Source organism: Pongo abelii, chromosome 15, assembly GCF_028885655.2.
Source record: "Pongo abelii isolate AG06213 chromosome 15, NHGRI_mPonAbe1-v2.0_pri, whole genome shotgun sequence".
NCBI classification, from domain to species: Eukaryota; Metazoa; Chordata; class Mammalia; order Primates; family Hominidae; genus Pongo; species Pongo abelii.
Window position 1 is genome coordinate 39,059,769 of NC_072000.2, and position 19,245 is coordinate 39,079,013.

General features: G+C 45.0%; 1 pseudogene; it reads left to right on the forward strand.

The window, feature by feature from the left end:
• Positions 1 to 7,185: 7,185 nt before the first annotated feature.
• On the forward strand, positions 7,186 to 18,374 carry LOC100459815 (dnaJ homolog subfamily C member 8-like; annotated as a pseudogene).
• The last annotated feature ends 871 nt before the right edge of the window (positions 18,375 to 19,245 follow it).

Below are 19,245 nucleotides of genomic sequence, written 5' to 3' on the forward strand. Positions count from 1 at the left end.
TGGGGCAGGGGCTGCTGGGTGGGGAGGAGATATTCATTTCTTCTGTGTCTCCCTTACCTTGGGCTTCCCTTGCCATTGTTTCAGGCATGAGTATCCCCTTTGCTTCATACCTGTCATAATTTTTCTTGGGCCCTCCTCTTCTGTTAATACCTCGCTTTGCATGCAATCGATTTCATTCTTTTCTATCTAGAAATTATCTCAAGAGGCCATTGGGTCCAGCTTCTGCTTTCAGGTGAGTAAAGTGTTATCATTCCCATTTTACAAAGGATGCAGGCACTCTGAAATAAAGGCTATTAGGAGGATGGGGGCACATCAGAGCCACCATATCCCATCCTGTCCTAGAGGAATTGAACGTGAGTAAAAGTGAACAGATTATAAATAGACCTAGATAGTGTCTTCCTTCTCTTCTTTTCTTTTCTGTTGCCTGAGAGTAACCTCTGGGGTGGAGCCCAGGGTAGGGGGGGAAGGCTCCTTTTCAAACCTTCAGTTAAGGAGTTAAGGAGATAGGTGATGTCCTGGAGGCTTGCTTAGTCCAGCTCCCCAGGGCAAGAGATCTAACAGGAAATTGGGGCAGAAGCTCTAGTTTAGAGGAATAGATGAGCATTTGCCTGGAGTATTCCCCATGTTAGAAATGCACTGGAGACATAGAATGGTGGGAAGGAAGCAGAATGAGAATGAGTGTTGTTGGTTGAAAGGCCATCTGACAAAGTGATGCATACTCAGACCTCTCATTGAGGACTGCAAGGCTAACGGCCCATGGACATATGACTGGCTGGCCCAGGTAGGGGTGTGGTGGCCAAGGCCCACCTGCTGCCCTTCTGGGGTGCTCTTTAATGGCTTTCAGAAGCAGAGGTATTTTCAACACCAAAATTTCATAAGCTCAAGATCTTTTTTTTTTTTTTAATTTATGAAGTGTTTATTGATCATTCTTGGGTGTTTCTCGGAGAGGGGGATGTGGCAGGGTCATAGGATAATAGTGGAGAGAAGGTCAGCAGATTAACACATGAACAAAGGTCTCTGGTTTTCCTAGGCAGAGGTCCCTGTGGCCTTCTGCAGTGTTTGTGCCCCTGGGTACTTGAGATTAGGGAGTGGTGATGACTCTTAAAGAGCATGCTGCCTTCAAGCATCTGTTTAACAAAGCACATCTTGCACCGCCCTTAATCCATTTAACCCTGAGTTGACACAGCACATGTTTCAGAGAGCACGGGGCTGGGGGCAAGGCCATAGATCAACAGCATCCCCAGGCAGAAGAATTTCTCCTAGTCAGAACAAAATGGAGTCTCCTATGCCCACCTCTTTCTACACAGACACAGCAACAATCTGATCTCTCCTTTCTTTTTCCCACACTTCCCCCACTTCTTTTCAACAAAACCGCCATCGTCCTCATGGCCCGCTCCCGATGGTCGCTGTCTCTTCGGAGCTGTTGGGTACACCTCCCAGACAGGGCGGCCAGGCAGAGGCGCTCCTCACCTCCCAGACGGGGCGGCCGGGCAGAGGCGCTCCTCACCCCCCAGACGGGGCGGCCGGACAGAGGCGCTCCTCACCTCCCAGAGGGGGCGGCCGGGCAGAGGCGCTCCTCACTTCCCAGACCGGGCGGCCGGGCAGAGGCGCTCCTCACCCCCCAGACGGGGCGGCCGGACAGAGGCGCTCCTCACCTCCCAGAGGGGGCGGCCGGGCAGAGGCGCTCCTCACTTCCCAGACCGGGCGGCCGGGCAGAGGCGCTCCTCACTTCCCAGACGGGGCGGCCGGGCAGAGGCGCTCCTCACTTCCCATACGGGGTGGCGGCCGGGCACAGGCGCTCCTCACTTCTCAGATGGGGCAGCCGGGCAGAGGCGCTCCTCACTTCCTCCCAGACGGGGTGGCAGCCAGGCAGAGGCGCTCCTCACTTCCCAGACGGGGCGGCCGGGTAGAGGTGCTCCTCACTTCCTCCCAGACGGAGTGGCGGCTGGGCAGAGGCACTCCTCACCTCCCAGACGGGGCGGCCGGGCAGAGGCGCTCCTCACCTCCCAGATGGGGTGGCCAGGCAGAGGCGCTCCTCACTTCCCATATGGGGTGGCTGCCGGGCAGAGGCGCTCCTCACTTCCCAGATGGGGCAGCCGGGCAGAGGTGCTCCTCACTTCTTCCCAGACGGGGTGGCGGCCAGGCAGAGGCACTCCTCACCTCCCAGACGGGGCGGCCGGGCAGAGGTGCTCCTCACTTCCTCCCAGACGGGGTGGCCAGGTAGAGGCGCTCCTCACTTCCCAGACGGGGCGGTGGGGCAGAGGCACTCCTCACTTCCCAGATGGGGCAGCCGGGCAGAGGTGCTCCTCACTTCCTCCCAGACGGGGTGGCGGCCAGGCAGAGGCACTCCTCACCTCCCAGACGGGGCGGCCGGGCAGAGGTGCTCCTCACTTCCTCCCAGATGGGGCGGCCGGGCAGAGGTGCTCCTCACTTCCTCCCAGACGGGGCGGCCAGGCAGAGGTGCTCCTCACTTCCTCCCAGACAGGGTGGCGGCCAGGCCGAGGCACTCCTCACCTCCCAGACGGGGCGGCTGGGCAGAGGTGCTCCTCACTTCCCAGACGTTGGGCGACTGGGCAGAGGCGCTCCTCACTTCCCAGATGGGGCAGCCGGGCAGAGGCGCTCCTCACTTCCCAGACGATGGGCGGCCGGGCAGAGACGTTCCTCACTTCCTATACGGGATGGCGGCCGGGCAGAGGCGCTCCTCACTTCCCAGACGGGGCGGCCGGGCAGAGGGGCTCCTCACATCCCAGACGATGGGCGGCCGGGCAGAGACGTTCCTCACTTCCTAGACGGAGTGGCGGCGGGGCAGAGGCTGTAATCTTAGCACTTTAAGAGGCCAAGGCAGGAGGCTGGGAGGTGGAGGTTGTAGCGAGCGGAGATCACGCCACTGCACTCCAGCCTGAGCACCATTGAGCATCGAGTGAGCGAGACTCCATCTGCAATCCCAGCACCTCGGGAGGCCGAGGCAGGCAGATCACTCGAGGCCAGGAGCTGGAGACCAGCCCGGTCAACACGGCGAAACCCCGTCTCCACCAAAAATACAAAAACCATTCAGGCGTGGCGGCGCGCGCCTGCAATCCCAGGCACTCGGCAGGCCGAGGCAGGAGAATCACAGGAGCTAGAGGCAGGGAGGTTGCAGCGAGCTGAGATCACGGCAGCACAGTCCAGCTTCGGCAACAGAGGGAGACCGAAAAAAGAAGGAGAGGGAGACCGAAAGAGGGAGAGGGGAGAGGGGAGAGGGGAGAGGGGAGAGGGGGCTCAAGATCTTGACCCAGTTTAACAGAGTATACATAAACCAATACAATCAATATTTAAAATGAAAAGCCCATTGGTGTACAAAGAATGATGTATGCTTTGCAGTCTGACTAAGGCAACATCTAGAACAATTTATTTCCCAGGAAAGTTTTCCTTGAAGAGGAAACCCTAGGCAGTTTAGATCCAGGTAGACTTCACATCTTGGACTTTGAGCACAGAGAACTTCATTCAAATGCTATTACGTATGAACATATACTAAATTGTTTTATAAAAGTAGTACTATTTGACGTATTGAGCCTCAGGGCATCACTGCAGCTTTCCATTGTTAAAGGCCTTAACCTTCTCACTTTGTCTTTTCACTCTCAACATTGAGTCTATCGATTTCTCAGCCCAGCTCAGCGACAAGACTGGAAATTAACTTAGAGGTATATGGGAGGGTTGTTGTCTTCAGGGTGTTGAACTGAGGCTAAAAATAGGTGGGGATTCCTGGGGCAGCCTTCTTCGTGGTCACAGGCACCACAAAAGGAAAACTAAGCAGGGAAATTTGCTTTCGAGCCCTGCCCACAAGGGAGGGTAAAAGCCCCCACCTCTGTTGCTCCCCACAGGAAAAGCTCAGGGTGACAGTGAGTTTGGTGCTTTCAAAATGTCAGGGCTCTCACAGACAGGCTGTCACCCCTTCCCGCCCCCAGACTTCTGATCAGAGGCTTTCCCTTTGGGTAAATTCACTTTCTTAGTTCAAGCTCAAATGTCTGTCCCTGACTGCCTGTAGCTATGTTTTGCCGCAGGCCTGATTAAGATAAAGGGAATGTGAAATATTGACACAACAGGGTTAATGTGGGGGAAAAAAAACTCTAAAGAAGCAAAGCACTGTAGGTAGGGAAAGCAAAACCCATTAATCTGTCAAGCATTTATTAAGCTCTTTTTTTTTTGGTGCCAGGCACTATGCTGTGATATGGAGCATAATAAAAATAAATTTTTATTTATAAAATAAAAATAAATATGGTTCCTGCTCTCAAGGCGCTTCTAGGCTGGTGAGAAGACCAGCAGGTAAATGAGTAGTTCTAGTAGGGAGTGATCAGAGATGTGGCCGAGGCCTGAACAAAGTGGCCTGGGAGCATGAGGCGGGGGAAGCCACACCACACTGAGAGGGATGGTCCAGGGCAGCTATTGAGAGACAAGTCAGAGTCAGGAGTGGGAAGAAGGTTGTGCAGGCAGAGGGTTAAGCCTGTGGTGGGGCTGGGAGGTGTGAAAGCAGCTTCACAGGGCTTGCTGTGTGGTAGAGGGATATGAGTAGGCAGGAAAGACACAGCACACAGCCATGTGACTGAGCCGAGAAGCTGGGCCTGCACCCTGAAACCTGTGGTGGGTCACTGATCAGGTGTATGCTTTAGAAGACAGTGTGGCAAATAAACTGGAGTAGGTTAGGCATGAGGCTGGTGGCCAGTTAAAGACAGTGACTGGAGGCCAGGCGCAGTGGCTCATGTCTGTAATCCCAGCACTTTGGGAGGTTGAGGCAGGTGGATCACCTGAGGTCAGGAGTTTGAGACTAGCCTAGCCAACATGGTGAAACCCCGTCTCTACTAAAAATACAAAAATTAGCTGAATGCGGTGGCGCATGCCTGTAATCCCAGCCACTCGGGAGGCTGAGGCAGGAGAATCACTTGAACCCGGGAGGTGGAGGTTGCAGTGAGCCGAGATATCGCACCACTGTACTCCTGCACTCCAGCCTGGGCAACAGAGCAAGACTCTGTTAAAAAAAAAAAAAAAAAAAAAAAAAAAAAGGACATGACTGGAAAGTGAGATGGCTACAGAGAGATCTAAGAACAAGGATTTCGAGGTCTGAGTGACTGATTGGATGTGAAGGAGACAAGGAAGAATCTAGGAGCTCTGTTTCTGACTTTGGTTATGTAATGGAAAAACAGGAGGAAGAGCAGGTTGAGGGGAAGATGATGGGCTCCATCTTGGACACATTAATTTCAAGATCCTGGTAGATACAAACAGCCAATTTAATGTGGAGAGTTCTAAGAGCATGCAATATATTGGAAGTCATTGACTTATTTGAGAAACGGACAAAGCCACCCAGGAATTCTGTGTAGAAGTCCAAACACCAAGACTGGGAACACCCAAAGAGGTGAGCTTGGCTGAGAAGCCAGCCAAGGAAACTGAGGAAAAGCATCCAGAGAGGTGTGAGGAAAAGCAGAAGAGAGGGCTGCCCAAAAGCTGAAGAACGTGAGAAGTACAAGAAAGTGGTCTTTGTAAACCAAGTGTCAAGTATGGCAAGATTGTGTGTCTATAGGAAACTGCACAGATATGCTAAAGCTCATGAATTCAGGCTAACTTGAGAAGAGAAAGGCCAGACTGAAAGAAAAGAAAGTTTTATTTAAGATATGATGTTTAATTACTTTTAAATACACAATTACAGGCTAACTAAAGGGCTCCTTCAGGGCTGTGATTCAAAGATTTACAATTATTTCATTAAAAGCACATAATGAAAACGTGGCATCTCTTTCATTTGATCAGTAAACAGATGGGAGTTGATGAAGTTAAGTGATGTGCTCAAGGTCACACAATTGAACAAATTGGACTAAAACCCAGATCTCTAGATATTGAGCCTGGTGCTCCTTCCTCTATATCAGTGGTTGGTTCTCAAACTTTGGCTTGTGTTAGAGTCACCTGGAGGGTTTGTTAAACCACAGCTTCCTGGGCCACCCCCCAGAGATTTTTATTCAGTAAATCTGGGTTGAGGCCTGAGATTGCATTTCTTACCAGTTGCAGGTTACCTATTGCTTTTGGCCCAGGACCACATTGAGGACCACTCCTCTGTATAAGCCTCTTTGTCTCTAACACTTAAAATACTCAAGGGTTCTAGAAGGCAGTTAGGTCTTTCAGGTTGCTTAATCATTTTCTCAGAAACCCTCCTTATATTATTAGTTTGCTTAAAAAGAATATTTTCTTCATGAAAACAGTCTCCTTGAACTTTATTCATTGACAACACTCAAGCTGTTTTAGATAGACACTGTTCTGGGCATTAAAGATATAGTAAAATACTTTGTCCTCAGAGGCCAGGCATGGTGGCTCACACCTGTAATTCCTAATCCCAACATTTTGGGAGGCCGAGGTGGGAGGATTGCTTGAGCCCAGGAATCTGAGACCAGCCTGGGCAACATGGTGAAAACCCATCTCAAAATAAAATACAAATAATACAAAAATTAGCCAGGTGTGGTGTCGTGCACCTATAGTCCCAGCTACTTGGGAGGCTGAAGCGTAAGAATCACCTGAGCCTAAGAGGTCGAGGCTGCAGTGAGCCGAGATCGCACCACTGCACTCTCCAGCCTGGGGGACGGGGTAAGACCTTGTCTCCAAAAAAAAAAAAAAAAAGGAAAAAGAAAAAACAAAGGAACAAAGGAACAAAAAAAACCTCTGTCCTCAGAGAGTTTACTTTGTGTAGGAGATACAAATGACACAAAAAATAAAAGAATATAATGTGTTAGTGAGAGCGCTAAGGAGGAAAACAGAAATCAAGGAAAAGTATGGAAATGTAGGGGCAGGAGAGCATGTTGACATTTTAGGTAGGGTGGCCAGAGTAGACAAGAAGGCAACCATGAAGTAAATACTTTTTTATTGTTGTTGTTGCCCGGCTAGAATGCAGTGAGGCGATCTCGGCTCACTGCAGCCTTGACTTCCTGGGCTCAAGTGATCCTCCCACCTCAGCCTCCCAAGTAGCTGAGACTACTACAGGCATGCATCTGCATGCCTGGCTAATTTTTTTTTTTTTTTTGTATATTTAGTAGAGACGGTGTCTCACCAAGTTGCTCAGGCTGGCCTTGAACTTCTGAGCTCAAGCAATCCACCCGCCTCGGCCTCCCAAAGTGCTGGGCGTACAAGCATGAGCCATCATGCCTGGCTGAAGTGAATACCTGAATAAAGAGCATGAGCTGTGTGGCTGTCCAGGAAGGAGGGGCCAGGCGGTCTTCAGTGAGTGCAGAGGCCCAGAGAAGGACGCACCTTCAGGGACAGCAGGGGGTCAGCGTGGGGGACGTTGTGTGAGTCAGAGGAGTAACAGGAAATGAAATCAGAGGTAACAGAATGCCAGATCAATGCTGGGACCTTAGGAACTGATTTTGACAATATTTAGTAAATTCCCCTAGAAAATATCACTCCATTTCTCTTGCTTTAAAACATATTTTGAGGGAACTTTAGGTCCCAGCCTTGAGTGGGCCCCAGAAGCTCCCAATCCTAAAGGGTATAGAAGTTCCCTCCACAAAGTGGCTGATCAGTGTGCCAAGTTGCTTGTTTTCCCAAAGCAACAGAGTACAGACCCATACGGAGAGACATATATGGAAGGAAGTAGGTTTCTTTGGCCACGTTTTATGTATAAATGTGCCCTACTCCATCCTCCCCCAACCCATACGCCAACTCCTATCCTCAGCTTCTTCACTAAATTCCAAGTGAATTGCCCTGGCAATGTCTACCACATTTTTTCTGTATTACGAATTTCATCGTCTACACTTCTGGGAAAAATTAACCCCACCCTTATGAATTGTGAGCCGTGGCTCAGACCTTCAGTTCTTTTTATGGTCAAACTTTTGGGTCTTGGCCCACCCACAACCACCTGTAATGGGGGAAAAAAAAAACCTCATTAAAACATTAAAGGACTTTTTGTCATCCTGGAAGGTTACTAAACTTATATTCGAACAAATAGAAATCTTCAAAGTATAATAGTTGCCACAGTCAAAGGCAGATTACTAGGCTGAATAGATCATTGGTCTAAGAAAGTTGTGGAAAAAAAATCATGTCCTTTGCAGCGACACAGATGCAGCTGGAGGTCATTATCCTAAGTGAATTAGTGCAGGAACAGAAAACCAAATGCTGCGTGTTATCACTTATAAGTGGGAGCTAAACACTGGGCCACATGGACATAAACATGGTAACAGTAGACACTGAGGACTACGGAAGGGAGAAGGGAGGGAAGGGGGAAAAGACTGAAAAACTAGCTCCTGGGTACTATGCTCACTACCTGGGTGACAGGTTCCATTATACCCCAAACCTCAGCATCACTTAATATACCCTTGTCACAAACATGCACATGTACCCCCTGAATCTAGTACTTGACTATTTTGTCTTGGAACCTGGAGCTAGGTCCTGCAAAAAAAAACTTGGGACTATAAAGATGGAGTCCTGAACTCTAAGAGATTATATTCTAAAATAAAATGTCTTAGACCTCTGAGGATGTCGGGGTATTTATGAATATTAATGTTTTCCTATTGGTACATGAGAAATATTTTCTAGCAGAATAACTACAAAAAAATGCAAGCCTCCCTCACATTTTGGTTTTAAGCCTTCAGAGACTACATTTATTATCTTGAACAGAATATAATTTTGAAGTCATATTGGCAAATTGTCAAGTTATCTGTGGGTACAAACTATAAAATACTGGATATAAAACCAGACCAGATACAGTGGCTCTGGCCAGGCACGATGGCTCACACCTGTAATCTCAGCACTTTGGGAGGCCAAAGCGGGCGGATCACTTGAGGTCAGGAGTTCAAGGCCAACCTGGCCAACACCGTCTCTACTAAAAATACAAAAATTAGCCAGGCATGGTGGTGCTTGCCTTGTAATCCCAGCTACTTAGGAGGCTGAGGCTGGAGAATTGCGTGAACCTGGGAGGCGGAGGTTGCAATGAGTCCAGATAGTGCCAGTGCACTCCAGCCTGGGTGACAGAGCAATACACTATCTCAGAAACAAAACAAAACACAACACAACATATGAGATTTCACTGATGACTTTTCCAGACTTGAATTGGCTCTTGGGGACCCACATAGAGCAGAGGATGAATTTCTATAGGTGAACTTGCCAACCTCTCTAGAGCAGGCCCTGCTGCTCCATCTAGAATAACACATCACATGCGGGTTACTTCAAGATCCTAGCTGCTTCTGCTCCTAGGATCTGACAGCTGTTTGGGACAGGGACATTTTTTGCTGTTATTGATCTCTAAACTCTTAGACTGTAAGAGCTAGAAGTGACCTTTAAGGTCATTTAATCCAACTGTTCCTTTTATACTTAAAGCAAGTCTTTAACATCCTTGCCAAGGGCTCCAGCAATTTTGGTCAAACACCTCTATCTAGTGTTTACGCTTAGGAATAATCTTAGGTGAGAACAAATATCCTGATTCCATTTACTGAGGAAGGCTTTTGTGCAGGAGGTAAGTTTTGGTGTGGTTAATATATTCAATTTAAATGTAATTCAGTTCAATTAAAAAAGATGAAAAGGAAACTTGGCTAATGCTTTTTTTTTTTTTTGTCAAATGAAACAATATTGTGGATGAATAATCAATAATATTTCTTTGGAATACAGATAAATGGTAAACACTAATCCTAAATATCCATCATATTTGCCATCCTAATTTAAAAAATCCCAAATGCCAGACCACAATAGCAAAATGCTTAATAGTGCTGCCTACCCCAGTAAGCCATCATGGCTTGTCTCCACCCACACAAACAGATTTTATGGCCCAGTCTTTACATGAATCACTGTGAAAATGATAGCAAATGTAATAACCCCAGACAACTGCAATTATCTAAATGTCTCCCTATTAGCCATTTGAATGGCTGAAGCCTTATAATCAAATTAGAGTGAATGCTAATTGAAATCTAATAGAGCTTACATCCATGTGATTAGATATCAGAATTTGATTCCAATATTGTTAAATTACAGACAGGGCCCATCAAATCATACTAAAATGCAGTAACCTCAATGACAAAAGGAGATGGATTCTTTCAATAAAGAGATCAAGCTGGAACCAGTTTGTATGGTGTTACCGCCACCTACTGGGACTTAGTGGAACCGCACAGACAATTTTTCCTTTGACGTGGGCACAATTATTCTCTTTTATCTTTTTTCTTTTCTCTTTTCTTTTCTTTCTTTCTTTTTTTTTCTTTTTTTGACGGAGTCTCGCTCTGTCGCTCAGGCTGGAGTGCAGTGGCGCAATCTCAGTTCACTGCAACCTCCGCCTCCCTGGTTCAAGCGATTCTCCTGCCCCAGCCTCCTGAGTAGCTGGGACTACAGGCACAAGCCATCACACCCGGCTAATTTTTGTATTTTTAGTAGTGATGGGGTTCCAGCATGTTGGCCAGGATGGTCTTCATCTCCTGACCTCGTGATCTACCGGCCTCGGCCTCCCAAAGTGCTGGGATTATAGGCGTGAGCCATTGCACCCAGCCTTTTCTTTCTTTTTTGAGACTGAGTATCCCTCTGTTGCCCAGGCTAGAATGCAGTGGTGTGATCACAGGTCATTGCAGCCTCAACCTCCTGAGCTCAAGCGATCCTCCCATCTCAGCCTCATGAGTATGTGGGACTGCAGGTGTGTGCAACCACACCCAGCTAATTTTTGCGTTTTTTGTAGAGACAGAGTCTCACTATGTTGCACAGGCTGGTCTCAAACTCCTGGACACAAGCGATCCATCTGCCTTGGCCTTCCAAAGTGCTGGGATTACAGGCGTGAGCCACCGCACCTGGCCTACATAGAAACTTAAATATTTGCATACTGGATTTGGCCCCAAATTAGCCTGATTATTTATTTATTTATTATTTTTTTTGAGACAGAGACTCACTCTGTTGCCCAGGCTGGAGTGCAGTGGCGTGATCTGCACTCACTTCCACCTCCGCCTCCTGGGTTCAGTTGATTCTCCTGCCTCAGCCTCCTGAGTAGCTGGGACTACAGGCACACGCCACCATGCTCCGCTAATTTTTGTATTTTTAGTAGAGACGGGGTTTCACCACGTTGGCCGGGATGGTCTTGATCTCATGGCCTCATGAGCTACCCGCCTTGGCCTCCCAAAGTGCTGAAATTGCAGGCGTGAGCCACCATGGCCCACCAGCCTGATTTTTTAAAATTATAATTTTATTTTTTATATTTTTTTATTTCAATAGTTCTTGGGGTACAGGTGGTTTTTGGTTACATGGATAAGTTCTTTAGTGGTGATTTCTGAGATTTTAGTGCACCTGTCACATGAGCAGTGTACACTGTACCCAATATGTAGTCTTCCATCCTTCGCTGGCCTCCCAGCCTTCCCCCACAAGTCCCCAGAATTCATTGCATCATTCTTGTGCCTTTGTATCCTCATAGCTTAGCTCATGCTTTTAAGTGAGAACATAAATTATAATTTTCTTTACTCCAGTGTGTATTTCTAAACCACGCTGAATTGTTAATAAGGCAAGAATATAAACATATAAATGACAAAGTTTGAATAAAACTTACTGGAAAAGCAAAGAAATATCATTTGAAACATTTAACAAGGGTTAAATACATCTGAAGTGATAAAAAGCTTACTTCAATGCCAGCATTATGGCTAGTGACAGGCAGAACAATGCGGCCCCCCGCCACCCCCTGCCCCCGGATGTCTTAGTCCTAATTCTCAGAATTTGTGATTTTGTTAGGTTATATGGCAAAAGGGAATTTAGGCTGCAGATAGAATTAAGGATATTAATCAGACGACCTTGAGATAAGGAGATTAGCCTGTCTTATCCAGGTGGGCCCAGTGTAACCATAACAGTACTTATAAACAGAGGAGGGAGGCAGAAGAAAAACAGGGAAATGGCAGTGTGAAAAAGACATGGCCTGATGTTGCTGGCTTTGAAGGTGGAGGGATGAGGCCACAACCCAAGGGATGCAGGCAGCCTCTAAAGCTGGAAAAAGATCAGGAAATTGAGTCTTCTCTAGAGCCCCCAGAAGGAGCACAGTTCTGCTGTCCCTTTGATTTCAGCCCAGTGAGACTCATTTTGGACTTCTGACCTTCAGAACTGTTACATAATACATTTGTATTGTTTAAGCCACTAAATTTGCGGTAATTTGTTATGGCAGCGATGGGAAAACTTGTACATGGATTGACAGAAGGGAGGCTGAAAGTGAAGAGGCAAGTAAAGATCAAGGCACTGTTACATACGGGCAAAGCAGTAGACATGGAATCAGAAATTCCCTGCTCTGCCAGTTACTGTTAGTACCTCTGTAACTCAGTTACTTAACCTCTCTGTGTTTCAATACTTTCATCTGTATGAAGGGCTGGTACTTCCTCAGATGGCTGTTGTGAGGAAGAAATGAATCGATGCGAACCCTTAGCACAGTGCGTTTGGAGAGCCCTAACACATGTGCACTGCTGTTGCTGCTGCCACATGCCGTCACTATGACTGCCACAGGGTTAATGGTGGTTTTTTATTGTTGTTTAATGAGTAGGTGTTTATTTACAAAATTATGTGTACCATATATACATAATTCAGACAAAATTCACAAGTGAAGGATTACAGATTAAAATTACATTAGATTTTTGCATATAACAAGGTTTTATTTAGCACATTCAATTAAACCTCTGCCTCTATAATCACATTGCATTTTTGGTGGTTCCTGCACAGTAGATGACAGGCCTTGGCTTACAGAAGTGAAAACAGACTATCTCATTGTAAGCAATTATTCTTGAAATTTTGATTGGCAACTTTGGCTCTAGGTTAGTAAAATTAAATTTGCTTCTTATTAATCATGACTATTGGGTACCAATTTAGGGTGTCAGTCTTTTATTAAGTTTTTGGAATGGGTCAGAATATGCAGAACTACACAATATTAAACATGGTGCTAGGCCAGGCTTGGTGGCTCACATCTGTAATCCCAACACTTTGGGAGTCCGAGGTGGGAGGATCACTTGAGGCCAGGAGTTCAAGACCAGTGTGGCCAACATGGCGAAACCCTGTCTCTACTAAAAATACAAAAATTAGCTGGGTGTGGTGGAGGGTGCCTGTATTCCCAGCTACTCAGGAGGCTGAGGCCAGAGAATCGCTTGAAGCTGGGGGGCAGAGGCAGCAGTGGGATGAGATTGTGCCACTGCACTCCAGCCTGGGCAACAGAGTAAGACTCTGTCTCAAAAAAAAAGAAAGAAAATGGTGCTAATGTTTGCAATTGAGAATCTCCACAATGTAAATTATTTACTTGATAGTTCTAATTAAAAGTGTCAGTTTTCATATTCTATATATAATTCCTATAATTATACATCATTTAAATTTTTTATTTAAAAAAAATTTATGTTCATAAGAAGTTGCAAAATAGTATATAGAGTTCCCCTATATCCTTCACTCATCTTTCTTCAGTGCTAATATTATCAAAACCAGCAAACTGATGCTGGTACAATGTTAACCATAACTACAGATCTTATTCAGATTTCACAATTCTTACACATACTTTTTTTTTTCAGTATAAAAGTTCTATGAAATTTTATCATATGTATAGGGTTGTGTAACCATTACCATGATCAGGATACAGAATCGTGCTGTCACCACAAAGAAACTCCTTGTATTACCCCTCACAGTCACACTGTCCCCTGTCCCTAATCCCTGGCGCTGACTGATCTGTTTGCCATCATTATAATATTGTCATTTTGAGAATGTTACATGAATGGAATTATATTTCAACTTTTGAGATTGGCTTTTTTCAAGCCAATTCACTCAGTGTAATGCCTTTGAAATCTATCCAAGTTGCTATATGTGTTAATAGTTTGTTCCTTCTTATTAATGAGTAGTACACCGTTATATGGGGGTACCAGTTTATCCATTCACCTGTTGAAGAATATTTGTTTGCAGTTTTGGGCTCTTACAAATGAAACTGCTATAAACATTCATGTACAGGTTTTTGTGTGAATATAAGCTTCATTTCATTTCATTTCTTTTTTTTTTTTTTTTGAGACGGAGTTTTGCTCTGTCACCCAGGCTGGAGTGTAGTGGTGCCATCTCAGCTCACTGCAACCTCCCCCTCCCAGGTTCAAGCAATTCTCTGCCTCAGCCTGCTGAGTAGCTGGGATTACAGGTGCCCATCACCACGCCTGGCTAATTTTTTTGTATTTGTAGTAGAGATGGAGTTTCACCATCTTGGTCAGGCTGATCTTGAACTCCTGACCTTGTGATCCACCCACCTCAGCCTCCCAAAGTGCTGAGATTACAGGCGTGAGCCACTGTGCCCAGCCCATAAGCTTCATTTCTTTAGATAAATACCCAGTTTTGTAAGGTTTTAGGAGTTAAGATCATTGGTGTTAAAATACTTTGTAAATGGCAATGCTCACTTCAAATTTAAGGTGGGTTACTCTGAGTTATCTTAAGAATGATAAACAGTGACAAAAGGCTGAAAAATTTGGGGAGAATACGTGGTAAGTGTTGGTAGCAAAGGGAACCCAATTTTGAGTTTTTTACTTTGTAGAAAATAAAATGCTGTTAACGGAAAGTGTGAGACATAGGGGCAGCCTTTTATACAGTGGAAATGTGGGATTGAACTAAAAACAAAAGACTGGAATATCTTGGTACATTGGCAGTGCACCAGCCACTGAAGGATGTACACAATTAGTGGAGAGAATATTAATTGGAAGAAAGATGAACAGAGACAGAAAGGCAGATTCATTAATTCATCTAGCCAATATTTACTGGGCCTCTACTATCGGCCATGCATTGTTGTTGACCCTAGACCCACCCAGGAGCAAGTCTCTGTGTTATGAAGCTTATATTCTAGATAGAGTGAAAGACAATAAACAAGGAATATGTAAGAGAATGTCAGAGAGTGATAAATACTATGCACAAATATAAAACAGGGAAAGGAACTGGAGAGAGACTGGAGATGCTATTTTAGAATATATAGTCAGGAAGGCCTCTGTGTGGAGGTGATAGTTTTAGAAGTTTCTGGGGAGCTGAGATCATAGGAAGAAAAGAATTGAGCCAAGACTTGGTTCAGAGGAAGTTGTTGGAAGACAACATAGGAAATTATGACATCTGAACATAAACAAGACCAAATGCACAAAATGTAAGGACAAATATTAAAGTACGTTAAGATGCAAAGCTTCTCTATGACAACAGTTACCTAAAAAAAAGAGTTAAGCTGGAGACTTTGGTGCTTTTTTTTTTTGAGATGGAGTTTTGCTCTTGTTGCCCAGGCTGGAGCATAATGGTGCAGTCACTGCAACCTCTGCCTCCCGGGTTCAAGCGATTCTCCTGCCTCAGCCTCCTGAGTGAGTAGGTGGGATTATAGGCATGTGCCACCACGCCCAGCTAATTTTGTATTTTTAGTAGAGATGGGGTTTCATTGTGTTGGCCAAGCTGGTCTGAAACTCCTGACCTCAGGTGATCTGCCTGCCTTGGCCTCCTAAAGTGTGGGGATTACAGGCTTCAGCCAATGTGCCCGGCCAAGATTTTGAAATGATATTTAGGAGTGTAAATTAACACAGTCAATTTCAAGACAATTTGTTATATACATTCATAGGAAGAAGGAAATTTTTGGTTTTGGGGGTCAGGGACCAAGTCATTATTAGGGTATGCTACATTTCTTTTACTTTATATAACTGTGTCTTTCTGTGTTCTACAGAGAAACAGCTTGAAAATGGGGTACTATCCAAATGTCAGTTAGTGTTATTATTGACGATTTTGTGACTCCTCCTGTGCCTCTCATGCACTATGATGATAAAATGTATCCATTCTCTAAAGAAAGGCACTATGGCTACAGTGAACCATGGTCATGCCACTTCACTCCTGCCAACAGAGCAAGACCCTGTCCCAAACAAAGCAAAACAAAACAAAAACAAAACACTATCCTTATCCTTTTTCTTTTCTTTTGTCAATATAGGCAGATAATAATGTTCAAGTTTTCTTGGAAGATCAGGAAAAAAAATCGTGAAATAGATCATCTTTATTCCTGCATTATTTTTGTGCAGAGAGGGATGTTCCCATTCCACTGTCCTCTGCAGCTTTTCTCTAGACAGGATGTCTGCTTTTCTACTGACTCTCTTTTCCAGGGTAGGAGGGTAAGGCAGGGCTTTGGAAAGAGGTGAGCTTTAGGTCAGTTTTAACAAAACACAATATTATAGATACAATTGAGGCCCCTTTTGAAGCTCTTTGCAATCTCAATTCCCTGACTCCTTTGCCAATATGTATTCTTCCTATATTTTCATAATTTTGGTACATATGAATGTATCTGCAAATAATGGATATCAATACTATTATTAAGTCTTACATAAATGGTATCTTAAATGTATCCTTTTGCAAATTACTTTTCCACTCACCATTATGATTTGAGATTTACTCATATGGATTCATGTTGTTCATTCACATAACTTCATTGCTATATTCTACATTTATTCATCCATTTCCTTACTGGTGATAGACAATACTATGGTGAATGTTTTTTGTATGTGTCCCCTTAGGCACATATATGATGGTTTCTTCAGGGCAGTGATACTCAAAGTGTGGTACATGAACCAGCAGCATCAGCATGACCTGGAATTTGTTAGAAATGTAAATTTTTGGGGCTTTAACCCAGGCTTACTAAATCAGAAACTGAGGTGGGGTGGGGTGAGGTGGGGCCTACCAAATGATTTTAATAAATTCTCCAGTGATTCTGATGCACACTAAAGTTTGAGAATTACTGTTCTAGCTATAATTTTATAGAATTGCTGGGTTATAGGATATGTGTATTTACAAATTTATGAGATTTAGACAAATTGTCTTTAAAGTGATTGTGCTAATTTACACTCTTTTTTTAAAAAAAAGCTTAAGTAATGTTCTTGTTACTTTAATACATTGAATATTAATTTATTAAGCTGAAGTAACATCTCATCTGTCCATACAGGCAGCCCTTGAAGACATTTTGTTTTATTGTATTTTATTTTTGTTTGAGATGAAGTCTCACTCTGTTGCCCAAGCTGGAGTGCAGTGGTACAATCTCAGCTCACTGCAGGCTCCGCCTCCCGGGTTCCCGCCATTCTCCTGCCTCAGTCTCCCAAGTAGCTGGGACTACAGGCGCCCGCCACCACGCCCGGCTAATTTTTTTGTATTTTTAGTGGAGACGGGATTTCACTGTGTTAGCCAGGTTAGTCTTGACCTCCTGACCTTGTGATCCGCTCGCCTTGGCCTCCCAAAGTGCTGGGATTACAGGCGTGAGCCACTGCGCCCGGCCAATTTACACTCTTAAATATAATTTCTGCCTATAGATTTTAACTTTTTAAAAAAGTTGTGGGGAAATGGCGGCTTCAGGAGAGAGCGGGACTTCCGGTGGCGGAGGCGGCACAGAGGAAGCGTTTATGATCTTCTACAGTGAGGAATAAAGATGGCATACAGCATACCAGATATTCATTCCAACTAGCATTCCAACCCTGACAGTGACGCCAAGAATGTTTTCCTGGGGCTGCCTGGCGCTTGTTCTCCCTGGCGTTGTCTTCAGGTGAAACAAATAGAGAAGAGAGACTTGGTTCTAACATCCAAAAATCACATTGAAAGACTGACCCGTCCTGGTTCCTCTTACTTCAATTTGAACCCATTTGAGGTTCTTCAGATAGATCCTGAAGTTACAGATGAAGAAATAGAAAAGAGGTTTCAGCAGTTATCCATCTTGGTGCATCCTGACAAAAATGAAGATGATGCTGACAGAGCACAAAAGGCTTTTGAAGCTGTGGACAAAGCTTACAAGTTGCTACTGGATCAGGAGCAAAAGAAGAGGGTCCTGGATGTAATTTAGGCAGGAAAAGAATACGTGGAACACACCGTGAAAGAGCGAAAAAAAAAAAAAAAGCAATTAAAGAAGGAAGGAAAACCTACGATTGTAGAGGAGGATGATCCTGAGCTGTTCCAACAAGCTGTATATACAGACAATGAAACTCTTCGCTCAGCTGGAAATTAAAAGGAAAGAGAGAGAAGCCAAAGAGATGCATGAAAGGAAACGACAAAGGGAAGAAGAGATTGAAGCTCAAGAAAAAGCCAAACGAGAAAGAGAGTGGCAGAGAAACTTTGAGGAAGGTTGAGATGGTCGTGTGGATAGCTGGCGAAACTTCCAAGTCAATACAAAGGGGAAGAAAGAGAAGAAAAATCGGACCTTCCTGAGACCACCGAAAGTAAAAATGGAGCAGCGTGAGTGACCACCCGGGATCACAGGCACAGAACCTTCCCCCTGCTGTCTCCCTTCCTGCTTCAAAGGACTCATTCTTTCCTCCCACTTCCACCTCAACATAGAGTAGTATTTGCTTTTTAGTCCATTTCGTTTTCAATACAATTTAATATCGATCAGAGTAATTCTTTTGTACATTGAAATGAGGGGACTGGTTTAAAAAAAGACCTTCCTCTTCCCTGCCCCTAGAACAACCAGGATTGGAAGGAGCCATCATTGGTGCTGCCTTCTCTTTCCACAGCCTGTAACTCAATGTTCTGTACTTCACTGAATTGTGATAGTTAGAAACTTCGTGGATAGTTTGTGGAAATCATCCAGTTAAACATATTGCTTAAAATGGTGTTGCTGTGACTTCAGAGACAGGCCTGGAAGAGGCACTTTGGAAGCCCCTTGGCTTCAGTTGCTCGCTTCTGGGTGTGCTCCCTTCGAAGGCCCAGATAAGACAGGGAACACCTGTGGGCACACAGAGCAGGCACCTAATGCCCTGATGCCCTGTGGTGCTTGGCATGTGCCCCCCGTCTACTGACCAATCAGCATGGCACGAGGCCCATGCCACCCAAACCTTTCACTTTCCGAAGAGCTAGCCGTCCTCCTCCCAGTACCATGGTGTCCTAGCCTGTCTGCCTTTGTTAGTAGTAATATTTTTTATGTATGATAAATTTTTATAACCACCCCTCCAAAAAAAGTGGTTAACTATTGTCATAGAAAAGCTTTACTTTTTGTTGTTTTTTAATAATTTCAGCTTTTATTTTAGATTCAGGGAGTATACGTGCAGGTTTGTCACATGCGTACATTGCTTGATGTTGAGATGTGGAGTACAAATGATCTTGTCACCCCAGATAGTGAGTATAGTACCCAGTAGGTAGTTTTTTAATTCTTGCTCCATTCCCCCCTCACCGGTCTAGTAGTCCCCATATCTGTTGTTTCCATCTTCATTTCCATGAGTTCCTAATGTTTAACTCCCACTTATAAGCGAGAACATGCCATATTTGGTTTTCTGTTCCTGCATTAATTCGGAGAAACTTTACTTTTTT